At 37.3% G+C, this 7,873-nt stretch overlaps 1 pseudogene; it reads right to left on the bottom strand.

The window, feature by feature from the left end:
* Window positions 1-6,913: 6,913 nt before the first annotated feature.
* The window catches only part of LOC112506132, a 3,835-nt pseudogene continuing 2,875 nt past the window's right edge, over window positions 6,914-7,873 (bottom strand).

Below are 7,873 nucleotides of genomic sequence, written 5' to 3'. Positions count from 1 at the left end.
ACCATAAGGCATGTCTCAAAGGGACGAAGTAGCTGCTGACCTCTCAACCGTCCGAGCTGAAGTACAAGGGGTCAAGGACCAGATCTCCATGATGCAGGTGGATATCCAAGCCAATGTTGAGGTCGTCAACGCCTTATCAAGCAAGGCCGAATAAGTAAACTCTCACCTTGTCAAGCATACAGAGCTGATGCAGCAGATCTTGGCGGCTCTTCAACAGCCAATCTCGGCAGCTGAACCGTCGTTCACTGCTGATGACTGTGCACAGCTCGATGAAGCACGCGAGGCTACCGTTGTCTTAGCCCGTGCCATGACCAGAGTCGAAGAGATGATGGCACTCCAGATCCAAACACTCAACCATTTTTTTGGCTATTGCATGAAAGTCATTGCCAAAGAGGGGGAGACAAGGTCTAAAGCTGGTCCCTCCAATGCTATTGCTGTCCCTACTGCTGAAACTGTTGTTCCAACGACTGAGGCTGAAGCTAAAGCTCCTAGAGGTGAAGCTGAAGTTGATGTCGCTGATGACCTTCCAACTTGTGAAGCTCCTGTAGCTGAGGATGTTGATGACATCCGAGCTGGTGCTGAAGCTCGCGATGATGATCTTCCAGTCACCTCTACAGCTAATGCTGGTGATCTAGATGATGATGATGATGATGATGATGATGAAGACTGTGAGTATCCTGACCTTTCTGACGCTGGCAAACACCTGGACGATGATGATGATGATGATGATGATAAAGACGACGATGACAATGACTTCACTATTCAATATCAGAGACCTACCGGTGCCATGAAAGGCGTCACCCTCAGGGATTCCGCATCCCAGGGGAAGCAAAGGAAGAAAGAGGCAACTGAAGAAAAGCACCAGAACACCAAGTCGAAAGACAAAGGTGTTGCTGAAGAAGGCATTCATAAGATATGGTTCAAACCTCTAGAACTTTTATCTAACGAGTCATCTAGCTTTACCACCATTACATCCATGTTTCAACTCTCAATCCCCACAACTACCTGCATTTGGCTGGAGGAATGGGTCCCTAAAAACCAATCTCCCAGCACTCCCACTGACCAGTAGATGTCTCAGCTCGGGTAGTCACTCGACCAAGCTAGAGTAAAAATTCCTCTTTGCACCTCTAATTATGGTGAGTTCGACTTCTTGACAGAAGCTGAAAGGCTCGAAGCACTCAAGGCCGAGAAAGAACTAAACCATCAACATAAATAGACTGAGGACGGCTTAAAGCTGGTCAAGTCTCTGGCTGCCAAAGTTCTTCCAAGGAAGAAATCGAAAAAGATGGTGAACGTTGTCCAGGCCCAAGCTAAGCTTCTCTCTATTGCAAAAGCAGAACGCAAGAAAAATCTGATGTTGGCCGAGCGTGACAAACGATGGAGCGAAGAATTCCTACAAAAGAGAGTCAGCCCTTATCCCATTTCAAACGTCACCATCAGCGAACGAATGAAAGACGGTGAGTTGTTGGTCTCAATGCTCATCACCAGGGATAATATTGATGCGGTCACCGAGTATCCTTCCTACCTCGGCGAGTACGGCTACAGTGAATGGCTGGAGATCCACCAAGCCATTCAGCGCTCAAAATCACGACATAAGCCAATTATCAAAGACATCATCAACGAACTGATCAAGATGATGTCCATGTACGTCGCTGTCCCTGGAAAGCCAATTATAAAAAAAATGTGAAAGAAGAAAAAGACCATCAATTCCTAATGATGGACCATCCTTGAGGAATGAACATGAAACAAAGTTCTCCTTAGATGAAGTCCTAAAGGCTTCGAAGAAGCCAAACATTTCCATGTTGAACTTGTCATTGCCAGCGAAGGGTCATTACATACCGAACACTGTGCATATAAAGCCTAAGTTAGGATTTATCTTCCTTGACTATGAAGGCAAAGTTAGCTTCCAAAGAATGTATGAGTTACATCTATTCCCGATGGAACATCTTGTATATATCAAATTCTGGATAGATAATGACTTCTACGGTGAAATGACGGACCGCAAGATCAAAAAGAAATTTCTACGTCGAAAGGAGCTCGGAGAAGATGTACCTGGCTACATTAATCTGAACAACTTAGATTAGTTATTTATTTTGTAATTTGTCCATTCATTGTATACCTTTTGTATTCTATGTCGACTTTCAGTGTTCAACTTATATATTGTAAGTCTAAGACATGTACTGAACAACTTGCAATATTTCCTTTGAATTAATATAAGTGTTTCATTTACATCACTGAAAAAGATCCCTGAAAAGAGTAATAGGGACACATGTCTATGAGCTCCAGTGTTCTCTTACATTCACTGACAATCTATAAATCAGTGAACATGCTTTCAGTTTCAGTTTTCCTTCTTACACCTTTTCTTAAACTTGATCTTCAAGAAAATTTACTAAGTAAAAACTGACTCATTGAAAAAGATCCCAAAACAGTTAAAAGGGACATGTACTTTATATGAAACTTTTCCTTACTGTTATTTGATAAGACAACTTTCTTTATGTTGCTTTGTTATCATCAAATAGGGGGAGATTGTTGATCATCTGTCTCATTGATTTGATGATAATCCCTTTTACCTTTTACGAATTATTATGTTTCTATCTTTCAGTTCCAACGATCATCACTGAGTCTGTTCAGTGATCATTGAGACATGTATTGTAAATCCATTAGCGACAGTGATACTTCAAGAGGACAAAACTCACACCAAAGAACGTTCAGTGAAAGTCAAAGACTGAAACTAAAGATTAGAGACTAGCACGTTCGTGATCTGAAGTGGCATTCAGTGATTACAACCTGCTCAACATATGTGTGAAGACTGCAAGCCTCAAGGAATGCTGAAGAGACCTTCAGGGTTATTCCAGCATTCAGCGATCAAAAGAAGCTTGTTGTGCAAGATTTCTTTTGTCTTGTCCTTCCACACACAATGGACAAACCCATACCCTTTCTAGAGTATAGTACGGTATGAAGCCGATTAGTTGACTCTATTACCTACCAACTCCATGAAAGAATGTATGCTCATGAATAGGCTTTTATACTATTCAATGTATCAAAGGACAAGTTTTTCTCTAAAAGCTTGATGCGTGTTCAAACCCTACTGCATTGCATTAAATGTGCATTTAATTGAATGGGTATAAATAGATGAGCGTTCTCTCCATGCAAACTTGTTAAACAGTCATCGCCCAACGATTTCCAAGGATGGCTACACGACAGAGAGAACTGTTTCAAGGGCCATGCTCAGCGTCATACCAGAGACGTTTGAGATTAGGCAGAAGTATGAACGCTCTCTAATATCCCAAGAACCGTGGGCAGCTACCTCAGAGCACATAGAGCCGTCCCCCGATGCAAATGAGGGAGCGCAGGAGTCGTCTCCTAGATTAGTTCATGTTTGTTCTTTCATTACTTAGGGTGAGATTATTAGACCCCATAATTCTTATGTGTGGAGGTAATGAAAACAAACAAGTGATGAAGAACCAGAAGGCCGATGGAAGACTTCAAGGCAAAACAACTAAGTCTGAAGAACAACCAGAAGGTCGATGAATTGACCAGAGATGTGATGGAAAGAGCATCTTCATAGCCCCTCTGGGTACCAACACTTGGAGTTTTCCTCACTAGTTCAACTAGAGGCATGCAATGAAGATATGAAGATAAGGTTGAAATAACGCCCCATGGAAGACAGCTGGAGATGACAAATCAACAGCTGGATTCTACAAATTTTATATTGTTTTGTTAATTATCCATATTTAGTTAAGCTTTATCTTTTCCTAGAAGATTTGCTATATAATCTCACTAGATAGTTATCTTCTTGTTTAGATTACTAGTATAAATAGGTGGTTAGGTCTATTGTAATATTTGACTCCTTTTGACGTTTTACATAATCATTGAAATAAAGTGAATCCTTTTACACTCAAGTATATTCTTTGAATGTTCATCAATTGTTCTTGAGTGTTCATCATTTTATTCATCCAAACTATATAATTAGGTTATTCTTAACTTAATTATTAGTGTTATTGAGAGATGTGGGATCAACAAAACTACGTGCATACACACAAGAGATCATACACACATCTAAGAACACTTACGCTTATCTTCAAAGCAAGTTAGAATCCCTTTTAAGTATATTAAAAATTTCTTACCTAAAAAGAACTAATTTCCTTCTTAGTCTTAACAACAAATCTTTTCTCTTTGCTAAGATCATTTATGTGTAAACTTAGATTGTTTTAGATAGGTTATCTTTACCTTATCTTATTCCGCATACAATCTTGTAAAATAAGTATTGATCCTTCTTTAACAATATATATTTTAAATTTGAAATGTTTCATGTGTTTGTATTCATCCCCCCCCCCCTCTTCTACAAACTGTCTCTATAAAACTCTGGTAGACCCTTATGGGACCAACAAGATTATCAATTCAATATGACAACCCATTCCTTTCCGTGGTTTCCATTCTAATCATTCCACTTTTCTTTAAATTTTAGAAAAATACTCAAAATGTCAAAATCCAGAACCCTCTTGTCTTCATCAAGTTGGTAAATAAAGCCTTAAACACCATATAAAAATTTGTTGGATTCTAACTCTTTTAGTGATTTGATGATTATCCTTATACTTAGTGAAAAATACTTTGTTTTATTTTGTGTATTCAGATTCTGCGATCAGTCTCAAACTGAGTTTCTTCAGTGATCATTGAACACTCACTATACTAGTTAGAACTTAATTTAACTTCAAGACAAAACCCATAAGAAAGAAACCTTCTGCGATATCAAAAAAGTTGCTAAAGATAGAGACTTGTATAATCGTAATCTGAAGCGGCATTCAGTGATACCATGACAGTCTACATCAAATTTGGAATATGAGCAAGAAGTAACGATAGTTGAAGGAGTCCTCAGCGACCCATATCTATAACTTATTAAAGTCTTGTGTATCAAGACTGTTTTTGTTTTACCCTCTTGCACAAAAAGACATACCCCATGCTTCGACCAAACATAGGTACAAGTACGTATTACTTTTCTATCTTCAAACGTGTTTACCAACTACCTGAAGCTACTATTCATATGCAGCCAAAAGATTGTCATAACCGAAGAATAAGGACAATCATTCCACTCATCTCTTAACACGTGGATTATACCCTCTGAGGTGTATTTAATGCAGTGAGTATAAATAGCTGAGAAGTCTCAGCTTTTTAGCTACACATTCTTCTTCCTCTATTCTTTTCTCTCTTATTCTTTTTTTTTCTTGGGCAAGAAAAATCTTAGTGATAATAAGATTGTGCAGATTAGGATCTTTTCTTATCTAGTTTTCGTAACAATCTGTCAATTGCATATTGGTTCTTCTTTAATCAATAAATGAATTAAAAAAATAAATTTTGTTTGTTTGTATTTGACCCCCCCCCCCAATTTTACAAATTGTTTATACTTGTAGACTCCCTTTGGAAACATCTGATTTACAGCAGTTATGCTGCCCAACTTTTGAATTTCACTTGTAATGTTTCTTTAACTATAGAATTAGCTTAGTACCGGGCTAACCTTAATTAAAGTATAGGTAGGATGTGACTGCTTATCCTCTTATTGATCCAGAGTTGTGGACGGTATGAGCGTGAAAGGACACCTATTCGGCTTCAGGTACAACTTGGATTCCTGATTTGTGTTGGGTTAGAGTGCGCCGCGTTCTAGCACTGACACTTCTTGTAGTAGCTCATTCGTTGATGCACGGGTTTATACTCCTCCGTTGTTACAATGTCTAATTCTAATATTAGTTGATATTACTTACTTTTATGTTGTTATATATTTGTAGGTTGAACCTTTAGAGGCCCAGGTTGAAACGTTGAAGCATCAGGACGAGGAAAGGACTGAGGTAAGAAGGAAATAGATGGAAGAGATGCGGGAGATAGTCATGAAATTCACGAAGTCTTAGTTTCCGCCAAGTGATCTGTGGTTTGATAAGGTCGTTGGACTTAGTGTAACAAACAATTAGTTTTTATTTGTATTGTAATGGCGTATCTGTGAGTAAATTTCTACCAATAATAATTTTAAAAGTTTAAAAGAAAAAATAAAAATAAACTAAATACTCCTGTGATCAGTGGAGAATTACTCACCGTCTGCCAAATCCGTTGCTAAGTTTCTTCTCATTATTTTATTATTTAATACAATGAATAATTAAATAATTTTAATTAAAAAATTCATCGACGTATTATTGATGGTCTAGTCCGACCGTGATTTTAATCCACCAAAATGATTAAGGTTAATTAACTTCTCATAACTAATTTTGAAAATATTTAGTGAGGGATTGCCGATGGCGACTATCAGTCGATGATCCACCGATAAAAGAAATCACTACCAACCCTTTTTGATAGTACATTTCCATTCATAATCTATGGCTGGCCAATTTTTCTGGCTGATCACTGCTGGATTCGACCATTTGTAAAGATCTTTTGTTTTGTAGTGTACACCGTATGGGAGAAGGATATTTTGACTGATTAATTGTTTGCAAGTTGACTTTTGTTGTAATGTCTTGGATTGATAATATAGACAATATATTTAAATCTTTATTCACTTTGACCAGACATCAAATAATACTGAAACTACAAAAAATTAAAGGTTAAAAAATCAAATTGTACATCATATCTTGGTGGAATTGAAGTAACCTTCTTGCATAGGATATCATGCTCAATATACACTAACTTATAACCTCGGAGTAAAATCGTGGTCTCTAATTGTTTTATTGTGTCACTTCTTTATTCCTTTTGACATCCATTAGATACCTATAATCATCTTTATTTCTATTCAATTCATACGACATAAATGAGAAGAAAAACAAATGAAAGTAATGTTTTGGAATCCATGCCATAGAGTTTCTACTAAAGAACCATATACTTTGACAAAACAGTTGCTCCAATATGAACTTGCATGTGGATACAACTAATACGACTAGTGACTTGCAGCTCCCCCAAAAGCTGCTTCAACCGCAACTTCTGTAACTATGTCTACTAATGTATTTGTGTTGCTTTTCATAGCGTCACTAACCGCGATGAGTGCAACTACAAATACATAATCCACATTCGCATTAACCTCCAACATAAAATTGTCCTTAGCAAACCTGACATTCTCTGATTCTTGTAGTGTATACATCTACGAGATTTAAAGTACAATCAGTTTGAGTGTGTTGGGTCAGCAGACTCGGTGTTCCCTCGGCAGGTCAAATCCTCGTCCTTAAACCCACCGCTCYTGTAGCAATGCAGGAGCATCCCACATCAGTGAGGCTAGGGAGTCTTCTCTTCCTTATAAGGAAGTGGGAGTCTTCTCCTACCAGTGACGCGTTTTAGAAAACAAAACCGTGAGGGGTTGTTGCCGTGCGGGGAAACCCCGAGGCAGCCCAGAGCGGACAATATCACGTGGGCGGCTCCCTAGTGCAGTTACCAGTCCAACAGAGTGTTACATTTTTTTAGGGTTAAATGCATGAAATAGCAACTTACTTTCATAAATTTTCTTATTATAGCATTCTACTTTTGTTTTTATTTATTACAGCAATATACTTTAAGATTATTTTTTATTAAGGCATCGCATTTTAAAAAATCTACCCATTATAGCAATGGGTAACCTGTTACCTTTTAAACTGATTAACACATTGACTTTTTTTTATTGTGTGGCTTTAATGAGGTGATGTGGATGACACATCATTTTGATAACTTAATTAAAATAAAAATAAAACCTATTTCAAATTATTATTAGTGATTTTCATTTTTCATTGCTATGATTTAATAAAACATTTAATTTTTTTTTTGACTTTTTTATTATTAAATTGCATGCAAATTAAATATTCTAGAGTAAAATATTTCTTAAATAAATATGCTACATTATTTTCGATATATATTTTATTTATAAAAAAAG

The sequence above is a fragment of the Cynara cardunculus genome (genome assembly GCF_001531365.2).
Source record: "Cynara cardunculus var. scolymus isolate 2C chromosome LG 2, CcrdV1, whole genome shotgun sequence".
NCBI lineage: Eukaryota > Viridiplantae > Streptophyta > Magnoliopsida > Asterales > Asteraceae > Cynara > Cynara cardunculus.
The sequence above is the reverse complement of the archived record's forward strand: the minus strand, read 5'-3'. Positions and strand labels throughout refer to the sequence as shown.